The sequence below is a fragment of the Lepidochelys kempii genome, chromosome 6, assembly GCF_965140285.1.
Source record: "Lepidochelys kempii isolate rLepKem1 chromosome 6, rLepKem1.hap1, whole genome shotgun sequence".
NCBI classification, from domain to species: Eukaryota; Metazoa; Chordata; order Testudines; family Cheloniidae; genus Lepidochelys; species Lepidochelys kempii.
The window spans coordinates 23,418,404-23,437,825 of record NC_136385.1 but is presented as its reverse complement, the minus strand read 5'-3'; the positions used below and the strand labels follow the sequence as shown (position 1 = coordinate 23,437,825).

At 45.4% G+C, this 19,422-nt stretch overlaps 1 protein-coding gene across 6 annotated transcripts in view; it reads right to left on the bottom strand.

The window, feature by feature from the left end:
• The window catches only part of EPS8L2 (EPS8 signaling adaptor L2), a 110,506-nt gene that overhangs the window by 47,538 nt on the left and 43,546 nt on the right, over positions 1-19,422 (bottom strand). Inside the window, exon 1 of one of the 6 annotated variants that reach the window (XM_073347144.2) lies at positions 4,653-4,759. The exons of the other annotated variants lie outside the window; for them this stretch is intronic. The gene's annotated coding sequence lies outside the window, so the exon portion shown is untranslated. Of the gene's footprint in view, positions 1-4,652; positions 4,760-19,422 lie in introns of those variants that run through there. 6 annotated transcript variants of the gene reach the window in all.

Below are 19,422 nucleotides of genomic sequence, written 5' to 3'. Positions count from 1 at the left end.
GATTTGAGGATCTCAACAAACATGTGGAGAAGGGTGATCCAGTGTATATAGCGTACTTGGACTTTCAGAAAGCTTTTGACAAGGTCATTCACCTAAGGCTGTTAAGCAAAGTTTGCAATCATAAAATAAGAGGGAAGGTACTCTTGTGAATCAATAATTGGCTACTAAAAGACAGGAAACAAAGGGGAGGAGTAAATGGTCAGTTTTCACTGTGGAGAGAGATAAATAGCAGGGTCCCCCAAGAATCAGTACTTGGACCATGCTGTTCAACATATTCATAAATGATCTGGGAAAAGGGGTAACGAGTGAGGTGAAAAAGTTTGCAGATGATACAAAATTACTCAAGATTGTAACTCTTTGCTTTGGACTTAACTAAGGGATCTCACAAAACTGGGTGTCTGGACAATAAATGGCAGGTGAAATTCAGTGTTGATAAATGCAAAGTTATGCACATTGGAAAACATAATCCCAACTATATATTCAAAATGATGGGGTCTAAATGAGCTGCTACCACTCAAGAAAGAGATCTTGGAGTCATTGTGGATAGTTCTCTGAAAATATTGGCTCAATGTGCAGTGGCAGTCAAAAAATCTAGCAGAATATTAGAAACCATTAGGAAAGGGAAAGATAATAAGACAGAAAATAGCATAATGTCACTATATAAAATCCATGGTACGCCCACACTTTGAATACTGTGTGCAGATGTGGTCGCTCCATCTCAAAAAAGATCTATTAGAATTGGAAAAGGTACAGAGAAAGGCAACAGAAATTATTAGGGGGATGGAACAGCTTCCATATGAGGAAAGTTAAAAAGACTGGGACTGTTCATCTTGGAAAAGAGATGACTCAGTGGGGGATATGACCAAGGTCTGTAAAATCATGAATGGAGTGGAGAAAGTGAATAAGAAAGTGTTATTTACTCTTTCACATAACTCAAGAACCAGAGGTCCCCAATGAAAATTAATAGGCAGCAAGTTTAAAAGGAACATAAGGAAGTATTCTTCACATAATGCACTGTTAACCTGTGGGACTTGTTGCCAGGGGATGTTATGAAGGCCAAAAGTATAAATGGGTTAAAAAAATATAAGAGATATGTTCCTGGAGGACAGGTCAATCAATGGCTATTAGCCAAGATGGTCAGGGATGTAACCCCAAGCTCTGGCTGCCAGATGATGGGAGTGGACGACAGGGGATGGATCACTCAATAATTTCCCTGTTCTGTGCCAACTGCCAGTGTAACAAACAGCAAAGGCACAGTCTGGGCCTTTGTCTCAGCCCTACGATACCTGGGTGTGTGTCCTCCTTTCCACCAAAGCCTCCTTCCCCTCTCTCTCCCAAGCAGCCACTCTGCAAAGGGAGGGGAAGCTGCTGGTCTGGACTTTCAATGACCAGGTGGTGCCCTGGTACCTTGCCCCGTGAGTTTATATGTTAAAATCTATTGTTGGGATTTCTGCTGTACCTGGGACCTTGGTACCCAAGTGCCATGACTTTCAGAAATACGACTTGTGTCCTTCCACATCTGTGCATGTGCTACCAGCCCTGTGGCCAGAGGCACCTGTGTGCTCAGGGATATCTTACCTGTGACTGGTTGCTTGTGCCTAATACACAAATGGAGCAGACCAATGCCACCACCTGCAGGCCTCTCTTACTGCCAGTCCAAATCACTTCTATGCTGTGATAGGTAGCTGCAGACTTAGCTGCCAGGGCTGGTTCAGCAAACAGAGAATGGGTCTCTCTTACTGCATTGTGTATCTCCCCTTTTCTCCTGGACAACTAAACTGTGCCCTATGTTATCACAATACACTGTACTCCATCTTGGTGGTATCTGAGCGACATTATTGGTCAAGCACCAACAGTGTATGCTAATCTGCAGAAGACACTAAATGAAGTGTCCCTGCCCCAAAGGGCCAGCAGGTAGAGCTAGTCCAAAATATTTTTGATGGAACAATTTTTCATTGGAAAATGCAGTTCTGTCAAAATCTAAATGTTTTGTGGGAACATGGCAATTCTCAGGAAATTTTCGATGGGGACAAAGTCTAAATGAATCATTGACTTTCTCATTTCAATAGTGTTGTAACATTTTGTTTTGATTAACATTTCAGTTCATTTCAGTTTGATTATTAGAATTACAATTATATTTATATAATCCAATATGTAATATTTCATATTGCAGAAATAAAACAATTTGCTGGTTCCAAATAAAATTTTAGGGGGGGAATGCTTGTTCCGATGGAAATTTTGACTCTTTGTGCTGATTTGGAATGAAAAGATATCTTGGAATTTCTTGCAAAAAGGAAATTCTGTTTTCTGACCAGCTCTACTTACAGGTCAAATATGAGTTTCCAATCCACAAAAAGTACTGATGAAAAATGACCATAATTTATCAGTTAGAACCTAATCTAATCTACAGTGTTTCTAATGCACCCATCACTACTCTGTCTAGGCACCCTGTATGAAGAATCTTGTGGTTTTAACCATTTGAAAATATTAATCAACGTCTATCCTGTGCCAGTGTGTTCCCTCCCTCATATGACCTCGGGCCCTTATGGGTGGGAGACAAGCAAAAGACAACTCAGGAACTTGGTAATGGGCAGTGGAGAAATCTGTGTTCATATGTTTGTTGTTTCTAAATTCAGATAATGAGGCTATTGATGTTTTAGCACTATTCCCCTTTGGGAAGCTGGGATTTGCAAATGAAAAGGCAGTGGGAAAGCTGGTAAAAGTACAGACTTCACAACAAGCTTCTGGAACCAGAGCAAGGGTAGTCTAATGGCATTGAAATAGCATGCAGGAGACCTGGGTTCAATCCCCTGCTTTTGCCAGAGGACTGACGCTGGGCAAGTCATTTACTGTGTCTATTCCTCCATTCCCATCTGTAGCAGAGGGTTAACACTTCTATCTCCCACCCTGTCCTGTCTATTAAGACCAGTCTGCATGAGAAAGCTGCACTAGTTTTTAAACCACTTTAGTTACACCCTTGTGAAAGGCTGTGTGGACCCTCTTATTTCAGTTTATTTTGGTTTAGCGTAAGGCAGTTATCAGATGGGTTAAGTAACCAAAATAAGCCACACTTAAACCAAAATAAGTGTCCACGTAGGAGCTTAAAAACTGTTTCAAGTTAAAGCAGTGTTAACTTTCTCATGCAGACAAGACGTTAGATTGTAAACTTTTCAGGACAGTCACTTATTATGCGTTAGGCACTGCACTGTACAAACACAAGGAGACCTCAGATCTCAGCTGGAGCTTCGAACAACAAAATCCAGGGCTTAGATGGTGCAGGTCAAACCTGAGCTTTCAACGCCATTTTTGTTCTTTGTCCCCCCTCTAGTTTTAGTTGGGGATCATAGAATCATAGAATATCAGGGTTGGAAGAGACCTCAGGAGGTCATCTAGTCCAACCCCCTGCTCAAAGCAGGACCAATCCCCAACTAAATCATCCCAGCCAGGGCTTTGTCAAGCCTGGCTTAAAAATATCTAAGGAAGGAGATTCCACCACCTCTCTAGGTAACGCATTCCAGTGTTTCACCACCCTCCTAGTGAAACAGTTTTTCCTAATATCCAACGTAAACCTCCCCCACTGCAACTTAAGACCATTACTCCTTGTTCTGTCATCAGCTACCACTGAGAACAGTCTAGATCCATCCTCTTTGGAACCCCCTTTCAGGTAGTTGAAAGCAGCTATCAAAACCCCCCTCATTCTTCTCTTCCGCAGACTAAACAATCCCAGTTCCCTCAGCCTCTCCTCATAAGCCAGGTGTTCCAGTCCCCTAATCATTTTTGTTGCCCTCCGCTGGACTCTTTTCAATTTTTCCACATCCTTCTTGTAGTGTGGGGCCCAAAACTGGACACAGTACTCCAGATGAGGCCTCACCAATGTCGAATAGAGGGGAACGATCACGTCCCTCGATCTGCTGGCAATGCCCCTACCTATACATCCCAAAATGCCATTGGCCTTCTTGGCAACAAGGGCACACTGTTGACTCATATCCAGCTTCTCGTCCACTGTAACCCCTAGGTCCTTTTCTGCAGAACTGCTGCCGAGCCATTCGGTCCCTAGTCTGTAGCGGTGCATGGGATTCTTCCGTCCTAAGTGCAGGACTCTGCACTTGTCCTTGTTGAACCTCATCAGATTTCTTTTGGCCCAATCCTCTAATTTGTCTAGGTTCCTCTGTATCCTATCCCTACCCTCCAGTGTATCTACCTCTCCTCCCAGTTTAGTGTCATCTGCAAACTTGCTGAGGGTGCAATCCACACCATCCTCCAGATCATTTATGAAGATATTGAACAAAACCAGCCTGAGGACCGACCCCTGGGGCACTCCACTTGATACCGGCTGCCAACTAGACATGGAGCCATTGATCACTACCCGCTGAGCCCGACAATCTAGCCAACTTTCTATCCACCTTATAGTCCATTCATCCAGCCCATACTTCTTTAACCTGCTGCCAAGAATACTGTGGGAGACCGTCAAAAGCTTTGTTAAAGTCAAGGAACAACACGTCCACCGCTTTCCCCTCATCCACAGAGCCAGTTATCTCGTCACAGAAGGCAATTAGATTAGTCAGGCATGACTTGCCCTTGGTGAATCCATACTGACTGTTCCTGATCACTTTCCTCTCCTCTAAGTGCTTCAGAATTGATTCCTTGATTACCTGCTCCATGATTTTTCCAGGGATTGAGGTGAGGCTGACTGGCCTGTAGTTCCCAGGATCCTCCTTCTTCCCTTTTTTAAAGATAGGCACTACATTAGCCTTTTTCCAGTCGTCCAGGACTTCCCCGGATCGCCATGAGTTTTCAAAGATAATGGCCAATGGCTCTGCAATCACATCCGCCAACTCCTTTAGCACTCTCGGATGCAGCGTATCCGGCCCCATGCATTTGTGCACGTCCAGCTTTTCTAAACAGTCCTGAACCACTTCTTTCTCCACAGAGGGCTGGTCACCTCCTCCCCATGCTGTGCTGCCCAGTGCAGCAATCTGGGAGCTGACCTTGTTCGTGAAGACAGAGGCAAAAAAAGCATTGAGTACATTAGCTTTTTCCACATCCTCTGTCACTAGGTTGCCTCCCTCATTCAGTAAGGGGCCCACACTTTCCTTGACTTTCTTCTTGTTGCTAACATACCTGAAGAAACCCTTCTTGTTACTCTTAACATCTCTTGCTAGCTGCAACTCCAGGTGTGATTTGGCCTTCCTGATTTCACTCCTGCATCCCCGAGCAATATTTTTATACTCTTCCCTGGTCATTTGTCCAATCTTCCACTTCTTGTAAGCTTCTTTTTTGTGTTCAAGATCAGCAAGGATTTCACTGTTAAGCCAAGCTGGTCGCCTGCCATATTAACTATTCTTTCTACACATTGGGATGGTTTGTCCCTGTAACCTCAATAAGGATTCTTTAAAATACAGCCAGCACTCCTGGACTCCTTTCCCCGTCATGTTATTCTCCCAGGGGATCCTGCCCATCAGTTCCCTGAGGGAATCAAAGTCTGCTTTTCTGAAGTCCAGGGTCCGTATTCTGCTGCTCTCCTTTCTTCCCTGTGTCAGGATCCTGAACTCGACCATCTCATGGTCACTGCCTCCCAGGTTCCCATCCGCTTTTGCTTCCCCTACTAATTCTTCCCGGTTTCTGAGCAGCAGGTCAAGAAGAGCTCTGCCCCTAGTTGGTTCCTCCAGCACTTGCACCAGGAAATTGTCCCCTACACTTTCCAAAAACTTCCTGGATTGTCTGTGCACCGCTGTATTGATCTCCCAGCAGATATTGGGGTGACTGAAGTCTCCCATGAGAACCAGGGCCTGCGATCTAGTAACTTCTGTGAGTTGCCGGAAGAAAGCCTCCTTCACCTCATCTCCCTGGTCCGGTGGTCAATAGCAGACTCCTGTGTAAACCTTTTCCCTAATTCACCTCAAAAAAACTTTTTCTCCAGCCTGCCAGGCAGGACTGAGTTCACTTCAGAGCTTGGATCATGCTGTTTGAGAATGGCCAGCAGGTGGCTCTCTACAGCAACATTAGCTTCACCCACGCTTCCTTCTCTAGGCGCTAACCGCATCAACTCTGCTGAGGCTGGGGCTCTCAGCTTACTGTGGGGTGAGGGACTGAAGATCCCTTCTTGCCATCATGCTGAAGGATTTAGCTAGCTTTGCATCACTGCTTAGCCAGGGTGGGTTGGTAGTCTAATCTGGTTCCCTATAGTCCATCCCACAAAGCTGAGTTGGCAGTTGACAGTCATTCCTCAAAAATAAAAGGAGGACTTGTGGCACCTTAGAGACTAACCAATTTATTTGAGCATAAGCTTTTGTGAGCTACAGCTCACTTCATCGGATGCATACTGTGGAAAGTGTAGAAGATCTTTTTATATACACACAAAGCATGAAAAAATACCTCCTCCCACCCCACTCTCCTGCTGGTAATAGCTTATCTAAAGTGACCACTCTCCTTAGAATGTGTATGATAATCAAGGTGGGCCATTTCCAGCACAAATCCAGGGTTTAACAAGAACGTCTGCGGGGGGGGGGGGTAGGAAAAAACAAGGGGAAATAGGTTACCTTGCATAATGACTTAGCCACTCCCAGTCTCTATTCAAGCCTAAGTTAATTGTATCCAATTTGCAAATGAATTCCAATTCAACAGTTTCTCGCTGGAGTCTGGATTTGAAGTTTTTTTGTTGTAATATAGCAACTTTCATGTCTGTAATCGCGTGACCAGAGAGATTGAAGTGTTCTCCGACTGGTTTATGAATGCCAGTCCTTGCCTACAGACAGCCCCCCAATCTGAAGCAAATACTCACCAGCAACCACATACCACACAACAGAACCACTAACCCAGAAACCTATCCTTGCAACAAAGCCCGTTGCCAACTGTGCCCACATATCTATTCAGGGGACACCATCACAGGGCCTAATAACATCAGCCACACCATCAGAGGCTCGTTCACCTGCACATCCACCAATGTGATATATGCCATCATGTGCCAGCAATGCCCCTCTGCCATGTACATTGGTCAAACTGGACAGTCTCTGCGTAAAAGAATAAATGGATACAAATCAGATGTCAAGAATTATAACATTCATAAACCAGTCAGAGAACACTTCAATCTCTCTGGTCACGCGATTACAGACATGAAAGTTGCTATATTACAACAAAAAAACTTCAAATCCAGACTCCAGCGAGAAACTGTTGAATTGGAATTCATTTGCAAATTGGATACAATTAACTTAGGCTTGAATAGAGACTGGGAGTGGCTAAGTCATTATGCAAGGTAACCTATTTCCCCTTGTTTTTTCCTACCCCCCCCCCCCCCCGCAGACGTTCTTGTTAAACCCTGGATTTGTGCTGGAAATGGCCCACCTTGATTATCATACACATTGTAAGAAGAGTGGTCACTTTAGATAAGCTATTACCAGCAGGAGAGTGGGGTGGGAGGAGGTATTTTTTCATGCTTTTTGTGTATATAAAAAGATCTTCTACACTTTCCACAGTATGCATCCGATGAAGTGAGTTGTAGCTCACGAAAGCTCATGCTCAAATAAATTGGTTAGTCTCTAAGGTGCCACAAGTACTCCTTTTCTTTTTGCGAATACAGACTAACACGGCTGTTACTCTGAAACCAGTCATTCCTCACTAGATCTTGGTTGGGCTGGTTGTCAGGGAACCACAGCCTGATGTTTCTGGCTGCTTGGCCAGAGGAAGAACACTTTTAGTCTTTATTAACAACAAAGCTAACTGGTGGTGCTAGGACATCCTAAACATCCCAAGGAAGGAACATGGAGGTGGAAATAGAACAAGATGTATCGTCTTTCAATCATACCCTTGTGTGGGTTGGTGGAAGCTGATTTTTAATTACTTTTTTTATTTTGAGTCTGGGAGTTGACCCATAAACCTACATTACACATATTTCCATGTGCTTTGTCTATGGAGCTACTTAACAGAGCAACAGCAGCTCCTAGTAGTCCCTAACTGGTAGGTGTACACAGTATAAACGTTTATTATGGATACACTGGCAAAAGCATAAATGAGTAAGACTATAAACTTCAGACTCAGTATTGTTTTTATAATGTTGGCTCTGTGCCAGAGGTTTACGGGAGGAAGAATGTTTTTGTGATTAAGCTGCTGATTAAGGAGAGCTGGGTTCAATTCCCAGCTCTGACATCCAGTATGACCTTGGATAAAACAGTTAATCTCTCTGTGTCCCTGTTCCCCATTTCAGTGTCCTACATCTATAGAAACTTTCTGTTTCTATTCTCTCTTCATTTTAATCACAACCTGCCCCAGCTTGGATGGAAAGGCACTCAAGTGTTTGTGCACAAAGTTACTGGGCTGTGGGATTAATGTCTAACCTGAATAAGACTTTTCCATAATGGCAGTTGTATAATTCATCATTTCTGACCTAAATAATTTCACTAATAAAAATGAGAACATCAAGTCTGTGTGGGATAAAGATCAATTTGGATCTTGGGACATTGGGTGCCTTCCTTTTAAAGTGAATTTACTACTGGTGAAACAGGCCAAATTGTCAGGTCTGGAAACTAAAACTTTTCAACATTGGAACAGGTTTATCTCAAATTTCCTCCTATCTGTAATGGTGCTTGCTGAACTGAATAAGGGCCTAGCAATGGAATAGCAGGGGGTGCTACATAAGAGGACTGAGGTGCATTGACAGAGCTGCGGTAGGACAAGTTTAGAACAGGATGGGCTGTTGTAGCTCAGGGAGGAGGTGCATGGGCAGAGCTGTGTGGGAAAGCTTGTACAGTGCCTGTCTTCACTATGCATGGTTCTACATACTGCCAGCTCTCCTTGTGCAAGTACGCTCATCCTCTCCTCCCTTTTATTTTCTCATAGTTGTTCATTATATAGCAGGGACCCCAAAACCCATTTCCAAGGACAATGGTTGATCTCTGCTGTTTCATGTGCCACGTAATACGAGCTGTTCAATATGAGAGAACTCCATGTTTCAAAAACTAAACTAGGTCTTTATTAAGGGGACTATTTACAGAGTTGCCATAACTGCGGCTAGCTTTCCAGCCATGTGCACACAGACTGGCTTCTTGGTGCCTCCTTCAAATTTTTCCCTCCTGCAACCTGTGCTCCTCCTCCAAGTTCCATGCAGGTTGCTACAGCTGCCCTAGAGAGAGGAGTACTTGGAACTCATCATTTAGAACTTAATGAGCTATGGAATCCCAAGTCTCTGAAGGGTCTGCTGTATTTGGGAAGTGGGGCAAGGCAAATCAATTATCTCACCCTCCCAAAACAAAATTTTGAAATATTTTGAGAAATCTGTAGAACTTCCTGAAAAGTTCTAGGGCTGTGGTGAAACCTCAAATTTTTCTATGTTCTCCCTTTCCTTCACTTACGCCATCTGATTACTATACATATAGATTTCAGAGTAGCAGCCGTGTTAGTCTGTATCTGCAAAATGAAAAGGAGTACTTGTGGCACCTTAGAGACTAACAAATTTATTTGAGCATAAGCTTTCGTGAGCTGTAGCTCACGAAAGCTTATACATATAGAGATGCACCCAAAGCCCACTGCAATCAGTGGCTGAGTTTTCCTTTGACTTCAGCTGGCTTTGCATCAGGTCCTATGCCCTGATCAGGTCAGACATGCTGCTCTAGGACTAGCTCCACCTCTCTGCCGGCATCTCCAGCAGGGATGGATTGCTGACCAGGCTCATCTCTCATTGGAGAGGATTTTCTTTGTAAGTACAAAGCTGTCACTTTGATAATTTATGCAGGTGCTGAACAACTCCAGGGGGCCTCTTCTGTTGTCTAATCAGTGCTGCATCTCCACTGCTCTGCTCACAATACCAAGTAGCTGCAAAAATAAAATCAAAGGAAAGGCAAAACTTCCTAGCTCCTTTTGTTGATTCTCCAGGGCGGTATGTTTGTGTTACTTTTAAGGTCCAAAGAACAAGGACAACCTGGCTTTGTCACAGAGAGATTCTGTCCTTAGATGTTATGCAAATGAGGATCTTCTAAAACCAACACTTTGGCCTTTGGCAGCTGCTCAGTGGGTGGATTGCAGTGTGTGTTGTATGTACATTTGTCTGGCTCTTTACCTTAGGTTTCTGTTTACTTCTCTTCCGGGATCCCCTTCCATCTTCCTGTTGATCCCGCCCAACCCCTCCCAATCTCAAAGCATAACTAATCTGCCTGAAAACAGACACACTTAATGAGGAGGATGCCGATATGTTTAGTACTGGATAATTGCAAAGCTCCCATTTGGGGCATTCTTGAGTACTTCACTTCTGTTTAATCACAGACAGAAGATTCTAAGCAGCAAGACGGCAGTAGACTGTAATAGCGTCACCGTCACAGGCCCTGTCTACATAGGAAAGGTGCATCAGTTTAATATGGGAATAGGGGGGTTAAAACAATATACTTAATCTGATGCAAACCCCTGTGTGGATACTCTGATTTTGGTTTAGCATAAACTTGTTCTCAGTCATCTTATGCTGAGCCGAAATAAGCATCTCTTAAACCAAAATAGTGTCCACACTGGGACTTATACTGGCTTAACTATGATGGTTTAAATTCATACTTTTAGGTTAAACCAGTAACAAGGCTTTGAAGCCAGCAACTTTCTCATTAGTGTCTCCCAAGCAACTGTTTGACACAGCTCTATCCTCAACTTTATTTTATACAGGGGAAAGCTGGACTATCCGTAACATTAGCTAATTTATCTGTGTCCTTCTGGGTTATCAGACACCTCTAATAACAGAATCCTTTGTCTTCCTCCAGCACCTTCCACTGGAGAAGCTCAAAATACTTTACAAACATTATCCAGTCCTTACAATGTCTCTAGGAGGTGAAGTAGTTACATTTTCCCATCTGATAAGCTGGGGAAAAGTAATGGATATGTAAGTGACTTTCCCAAAGTTACATGGTAGCTCACTGTCACAGTCAGGATCAGACTCTAAGATTATGTCTTTGCTGCAGAGATAACCTGGGTTCTTACTCCTGTGTTGCCCCAACCCCCTCCCGGCCACACACAAAATCATCTCACTGGATTTAATGGTGCTTTCAACCCTTGCTAGCTGGCCTGGCTGGGGCTATGAAATAGAGCCCGAGTGCCACTATCACTTGATCTTGTAACCCACCTACTTTGCAATGATAACGCAGGCTGAGCCTCTCGAGTACTGATGCCCTTCCCACAATGCTCTCTCTGTGCCCAGAAGGACAGACAAGTTCTTCCGCAATTCGGAGTAGCTCATGGTACCGCAGTGCTAAGAACCATAGGATGTGCCCCTAAACGCCCTAGCAACACATACAGGTGACTGCAGCACCAGTGAGGACACAGTGACTGAGGTAGGGCTTTGCAATGTGGCTGCTCACCCCACAGGTGCTAGTCACCTGGGTTCTGATCACCAGAGTTAACTCTGCAGTGAAGGCGTACCCTAAATCTGCTGCCTTCCAGACTGTTGCTTTTACCCTTGCTCTCTATCTGCTAGAGCAATGGTGGACTCATGGCACTGCAACCAACCCATGTCCAATACTCAAAAATTATTCCTTTCAGTGCTGAAGTAAAGTATTGTGCAATATCTAACCAACAGCTTGATGGCCGATAGCTTTGCTTTAAATTGCCGTTTGGGATGCTTTGGTTGCACACATGGTCTGTTGTTTCCTGAAACACTCCAGCCTACACGTGCTGCAGAGACAGTACAACCCAGAGGAAGGAATTCTTTACATTACTGGTACCCTCTTGCTGACTGGACAGAGGTGCATAGATTGGCTCCAAAGAAGTTCTCCTGTATTTTTTGACTTGAAAGATTATAGCTCTGATACACTATGGGGGGTGTGAAGTGTTAGTGTGGCGAAAGGGGAAGGAAAGTCTCAGGGCTACGGCAAACCCCACAGGGGAAAGGAGCATGTTGATAAAAGCTGGCAGTGCATAATCTGTGGTCCACTCAGCATAAACCTGCAGTAACCACTGCTCTGTTTTTTCCCTTCTCTTCCTTGCTCATGGCTACAAACTGGCAGCATGCCCTGACATTTTTAGTCAGGCATGCAGTTCAACACTTGCATGGAAAATGGCGTCCTCTGTGCGGAGTGACCTGGCATATATGGTGTGTGCAAGGTCACACTGTGCAGAGAATGCCATTTTGTAGAACAAAACATGCTCCTTGCATGTTGGAGCTTGACCAAATCATCCTTCAGGCACAGCCGGTGCGGGGCATGCAATGTGTGTGTGTTGCACACTCAGCCGATGCCACTGTAACACACACAAAGCCAGAGAGAGACAGTAAAACAATTGAGCTGGTGTAAATCCAGAGTAACTTCATTGAAGTCAATGGAATTGCTTAGGCTTTACATCACTGTGAGAGCAGAATTTGATCCATCCTCTTTTATTGGATGACTCCTGCTGTTCATAGCAGGTACAGCGTCCAGACAAAATGCAGGGAGGAAGGATGGCCGCATGGTTAAGGCACTGGACTGGGTTCAATTTCCAGCTCAGACACAGTGTTACTGCGTAGCCTGGGGCAAGTCACTGAAGCCTCCGGGGCATCTGTGGGGATAATTAGACTTCCAGTCCCCCACCTTTTGTCTTCTTACTCTTTAAGCTCTTTCAGGCAGGGATCTCTCTTCCGAGGTGTACGTACAGCACCTAGCGCAACAGGGCCCTGATCGCACTTGGAGCCTCTAGGTGCTATCGTAATGGGAATAATTATTAATCTGGCATAGACTGGGTGTGTCCCAACAACCTCATTGATTCCAAAAGGACGTTAATGGATGATGACAGCACAGTGGAGCAAAAAAGATTGCTATTTATTTTAACTTGTTTTGCCTTTTCTGAACGGTACCACTTTGGGCTTCTACAGCATTCATGCTGGTATGCCACTGACCCTATTTCCCCTCTGCCTCCTGATATGGGGCATATATTTTGAAGCCCTCCGAAGAGTAAGGAATTTCAGAAGCCAGAGAGCAGCGTGCTATCGACAGGATCCAAAGAGATGAGTGGTTCCCAGATATCATCTCCTTCCATTCCATTTGCATTTGTGCCATTGCTATAAACAGAAACTTAACGGCAAAGTGGCTGTACACAAGGGGCCACACTCAGTCTTGGTGCCAGTTACATTTGTCCCCAGTCACACCTGAGATGAATGCACCCCACGCTCTCTATCCTCCACCTCCGAATCTGGTTAATTTGAATATTCCATCACAAAGGAGGCTCCCTGTCTCTTCTCTCACATTGGATTTTGCTGCTACTAGCAGAAGGCATTGAGGAGGAGAGGGAATAATATGGGGCAGTCACAGGTGCAGAAGCATAGAGGACTGACTATTGGGTCAACTAAGTGACACTTGCAATGCAGCCTAACCAGTAATCATATTTACCTTGCGCCTTTCATCCTGCAGCACTTTGCAAACTAGGTACGCAAAGAACCACTAATAGGCAGCCACCTCTAAGGCAGGGGATAGTGATGGAAATTTTAGCCACAGATACAGAGGAAATCCCTGGAAGGTTTTGAAGCCCACTTGATGAGCAGCTTCTCATGCTGATTGCAGAGGCCTTCCCAGTGACCAGAAAATGGTCCTTGCAGAGCCTCTGAGCTCAGCCGACACAGTAGGAACCAATGAGTTCCACACCTATCCTTAAGGAGTTTAGAAATATCCTAGAGACTTGAGGCCATGGCAGAGCTGCTGAGCTCTGTGTCTGTCCCTGCGCTACTTCTAAACTCTGGAGAGACATGCGCAGAACTGAGAAGTTCTGCTGAGGATAACCAGGAACTCAGTGCCATGGACTTCAGAGAGAGCCCCAGCGTTCTGATCTGGCAGTGATTCACACTCCCTTTGCACAGGTGTAAATGATGATACAAGGCAGTGGAAGGCCAGGTTCAGAGTGCTCATCTCAGGCAACAGGCTGTGACTTTAGTATTAGGGGCCAGGAGAAGGGCAGCTTCTCCAGGCTATCTGAACTACACTCACTAGCTGTGGGGACAGAATAGGCAGCTGTACTGCCAACCCCACAAAAGCCAAAGTCAGGAGTCAGGCCCTTGAGATAGGCTTAACAATCACGAGATTTTTAACAAGCGTGAAGTTCGGGTTTCTTGTATTTGCCTTCTGCTTTTTGAGCATGGACTCCCCCAAGCTCTCCTCCCATATTTTTGTTTTAAGTGAAAGCTGTGATTTTCCCATGACTCCAGGAGCTGGGCCTTTAAGGAAAAACACACCGAGATTTGTGATTAAAACCGTGGAAAATGGCAGCAAGAGGGTGGGAATGACCTCTGAGCTCCTCTGTATTCTGGGGTCTGCTCGAAGCCTGCCTAGCCTCCAGCATAAATCAGGCAACTTTTGGAAGCAGTCTTTTGGAACGTGAAGTTTTGAGACTTTACCAGCATACACACTTTGTGGTAACATGAGCGTTTAGCATGGTTCTTAGCATTTGTGCCAAAACAACAGGTCGGGGCACAGTCTTTCCAAGGAGGCTCATAGAGACGAAGCAAGACAACAAATGCCTCTGCATAATATTAAAACTACCATGGAGCTGGATTTGCAGAGCTGGATTGTTAAAGATACTGATGACATTGAATCTACTGCTAGTAACTGATTACTGGGTCAGAAAAGCAATCCAGTTACATGTCACTAAATAGTGCTGCCTCACACATATAACAGGTTAGTGGTTACTCCTAGGCCAGGTTTACACGACAAATTTCTGTCAGCTTAGCTCCAGGTGTGTGAAAAGGTGTGATCTGCAAGTGACATAGCTATGCCAGCAGAAGTCCCTAGTGTAGACACAGTATATGAGCAAAACTGCACTTTTGCTGGTATAGCTTATTTGCTCAGGAGGGATAGAATAAGCACTACTGGCAAAAGCTGAGTCCACACGAAGAGTGCTTTGGTCGCCTGGTATAGCTACACCAGCAAAGCCTTCCAAGTGTAGATGTAACACACAGGAGCAGGACACAGTATGTGTGGCTGTACTGCATGCTGTGACATTATCAGTGCTCACCCGCAGGACAGATGAAATCTGGGATTGCTCAAACATGCCATGAAAAGTAAATCCATGGTTGGTACCATTTTTAGGCAGGTCCACTTACATTTTATCAAGGTACCTTTTAAAGGGGAAAGACAGAAAGAAAAATATTCCCTACAATGCATTGCACCTTCTTGGAAGCAGCTCTGCAGCACCTTTTAAATGCATCAACTCACATCTTTGTTTAGGGCACCAATACATCTTGAGCTGGCCCTAACAATTCTGTGTGAGAGATTTTATGTCTCTGCTCCGGCCATGCTGGGGAGCTGTGCCTGGTGAAGCTATCACTTTTAGTTGGTGATGAAAGGCCTGTGCCGAAACCCACTGGAAATCAATGGGAATACTCCCGTTGACTGCAGTGGGTTTTGGATGACGCCCAAAGGTATGAAAGCTCTATAACAATAATGGGGTCTGTGTTATAGACAGCATGTCAGTAGCTGTTAGTTGGAGTTGCATAACTAAATTCCAGTTCCTCATGCTTCATGTTTATCACCAAAGCAATTCCAAGGGCTCATATTCCTTTTTTATTAGGTGCAGATATAACCCACTCTGTGAGAGCAAAGAAAAACACAGCCAACCTCCTGATTGTGCAAGGGCTTCATGCAATCAATAAAACCAAATGTCTGCCTCTAACTTGTCACAGCATGCAAGGATGGAAGGCAGTATTTACAGTAGCACCCCATGCTGTGGCCTGGGGACAAGAAACCAAATGGGGGGAAATAACTTACTAGAGAATAATCAACCCAGTGGAAAAAAAATCCTTGGTCATGTAAGCTTAGATACAGAGACAGTCGCCTGTCTTATAAGTAGAGCTTAATGAAAAATGCCAGGTTTTTTTTTTTTGCAAGAAAATGCAAAATATTATTTTTTCTAAATTTCCCACAAACATTTTTCAGGGATTATAGGGGGAAAATGAAACAGAAATATTTTTTTATTTTGAAAACCATTTTCAGTATATTTTGGGGGTAAAAAAATTACCAAAATATTGGTAAAAAATTTCAAAAACTGAAAGTTTTTTACCCAAAACCAAAAATTTTAATTGAAAAAATGTTTTTTCAAAATAACAGAAGGAAATTTTTTACCAAAATGGATATTTTCCCAAAACTTTTCATTCCAGTAAAAAAGCCAGTGTTTGTTTTTTAAAAGTTACAATGAGAAAAAATTCTTGATTGTAAGATTATAAAACCTTGGAAAGAAATCCTGCCTACTCCCCTTTGAACTGTGCAGAAAAGAAGCCTGGGGATGAAGGCTGGGTGTTGCAAGAGTCAAAACTACTTCACAGGTCCACCCTCACGAATATTCATCACCTGAATTTCTGTGATGTTGTCACAATGGTCCCTTGGGGACCACTGCCAGCTGATGTGGGGCTTCTCTAGCCTGTGTCAGGGCAGTGATCAGGGCAAATCTGGGCAAAGAATTAGGGAGCTCCCCAACCTGTTGTGCTGAGCAGATCTCAGCCACAGCAGCAAGTCTGACCTAGTATCATCCAACTGTGGCTTCAAGTTGAAACAATAGGATGGATGGACTGGCTTGAAAAAAATCAGAGCTAGAGTAATACTTTCTGGGGTTCACATCAGCTTGGATAGCTGTCCCACCACAACCACCAGCCTTGAGAGGTCTCAGCAGATCTCAGGAGCATCTCCAGAGAGACAAGCAGCAATGGGCTGTGGAACATGGCTGAATGCACACAGGTTGAAGAAAGCAGCCAGCCAGAGGCCAGGAGAGGGGGGTTAGAACCCGGACCCCTCTCTCCCCCTAGGGAGTATTAACAGCAGGCCAGTTTCTGCCCTTGTCTACACCTGCAACTCAGTGGGATTTGGGTGTGTGTAACCAAGGACAGAATTTGGATCGTAGGGAAGTGAATAGCATTGTATTTGGCTAGAGACATTAGGCTCTCTAGGGAGGGCATACAGAGCCAGAAAACTACCCATGTCCATCCTAAAAAGGGAGCACATTGATGAGGGACATGAGGGAGCAGCAGGGACCTGTTTGCAATTGGGGAAGCTAGAGAAAGGTATCAGGGGCGGGGGGAGTGGGAGAGCAGAAAGAAGGGAGAAGGCTGGGAAGCACAGAAAGAGCTCTTTTATGTCCTAGACCAGCGGTTCTTAAACTTTTGTACTTGTGACACCTTTCACATAGCAAGCCTGTGTGTGTGACCCCGCTTATAAATTAAAAATACTTTAAAACATATTTAACACCATTATAAATGTTGGAGGCAAAGCAGGGTTGGGGGTGGAGGCTGACAGCTCACAACCCCCCATGTAAGAACCTCGTGACCCCCTGAGGGGTCCCAACCCCCAGTTTGAGAACCCCTGTCCTAGACTGTGTGGTGCTCTCCCTATTAATGTAAGGAGAACATGGGCCAAACAAATACACATTTTGCTTCTACCTAGCAGCACAGAAACCAGAGTCTGCTCCTGTCTGCAGCAGGCAGCTCTCTGCTTTGTTCAGCATTCAGGCCTGGTCGACCCCGGGGGGAAGGGGCGAGCTAAGTTGGCCTAAGTTACGCAACTTCAGCTACGAAAATAGCGTAGCTGAAGTCGACGTACTTAGAGCTACTCACCACGGTGTCTTCACTGCGGTAGGTCGACTGCTGCTGCTCCCCCGTCGACTCCGCCTGCGCCTCTCGCTCTGGTGGAGTACCGCAGTCGACCGGAGATGGGGACCCCCGCTGGATTGATCGCTCCGAAAGTAAGTGTAGACATACCTTTCAGAGCCCTGCATTGCTGTCTGAATTCTCCCGCCATTTCCCACAACCTTACTTCACAACAGCAGCTACTCAGCTGCTTCCCACAGTGAGATCTCTGGGACAGAGGCTGTTTTCTTGTTCCCTGTCTGTCCCTAGCACAGTGGGGGCCTCACCCTTGGTTGGGGCCCCTAGAGATGCTACTGTCATACCAATAATGGGGCAGCAGGGTGATGACCATGGATTTGGCTGCATTCAGACACCTATCCAAGCCTAATGGAGCTGAACTGAATACACACACTGCCCAAAGGATGCTGCCCTCTTCTTCCAAAAAGCTCCGTTTTCAGATGGTGCAGGGAAAAAGGAAAGGGTGAGTGGGGCTTTAAGAAGAAAGGTCGCCAGTAAGAGGAGAGCTGCACTGCAGTGGGGAAAAGCGAGGGGTAACGTGAAGCTGGGATCTGTGGTAGGAAAGGAACGCGAAGAGAGACCCTGCAGTCGCCCAGACGGAGACATTGATCTGAACAACGTAGTCATTCAAAGCCAGTGGGGAAAGACGGAATTAGCGTGCCTCAGGTATTCCAGTGGCACAGCTCCATGAAACCAGATAAGCTCCACCACCAACTTCCACAGGGGCATAAACACACAGCAACCAGGCGCTGGGAAAGTTTAAGTGGCCCAGCTTCAAAAGGCTGTCCTCTTGATTAGTATTTACACACAGTAGAGCAGTGATGGGCAACCTGCGGCCTCAGCCTACCAGCCCCAAATGAAATGAGAGCCCCATTGTGACGGGCACTGCACAAACGCAGTATAGAGACAATCCCTGCCCTGAAGCTGTTTGCAGTCTAAATAGCAGGGCGGGTGGGAGGGAAGCGCAAAGGGCAGGGCGGGAGGGAAGCGCAAAGAGCTGAAGTGACTTGGCCAAGCAATTCAGGGCTCTGAATGCTGATCAGAGCAGAAAGCTGCCTGCTGCAGATAGGAGCAGACTCTGTACTGCCAAGTGGATGCAAACAGGTTGGTAAAATGAATCCCAGGTCTCCTGGTTCCCAGACCAGTGCACTAGCCATTGGACCCCTGATCAGAGCTGGAGGTAGGAATTGCATGGCCAGCAGGTGGGAGAATGCTGCATTAATCCTGCTGAGTACAGTGTTCTTCCTGCTGAGTATTGTTCTTAATGGGCTAGGCAGAAATTATCATAGCGAGACTAAAATATTCAGACCCATAAAGGTGAACATGAACAGCATCTTATTGGCTAGAGACGTTAGGCACTGGGGTGGGGAGGGGCACATATGAAGCCAGAAAACTACCCACGTCAACCATAACGATAGGGTAGGGAACCACTGGAGACAATGTTGTTACTTTCATTGTGCCCTGTGCCCAAGGGTCTCAAAGCACGTCCCAGACATTAAGGGCCAGATTTAGCCACAGCCCTGCACTGGGGGCAGCGTGGAGTGGCTCTGCCCCAGTGGGAGAGTCAGGGCATCAAGTGAGACGTGTAAGCCCCATGGCCCTGCCCCCTCCCAGCCTCCTGTGGGTTGACTGGCACCCCAGGGGTCACATTCAGGAAGCAGTCCCTGTGCTCAGTCTGGCCACACTCGGGGACAGATATTTACAACACCCTGTAATGTAACTTAGTGATGGTATTACACATGAGAAAATCCTGGCTTGCAATTGGCTGAGAAAAGTCATGTGAAGAAAGTCAGTTCCTATTGGGCAATAATACTGACCAACCACATTACATACACATAAAAGCTGTCTGCTGATACGCTGCAATGGAA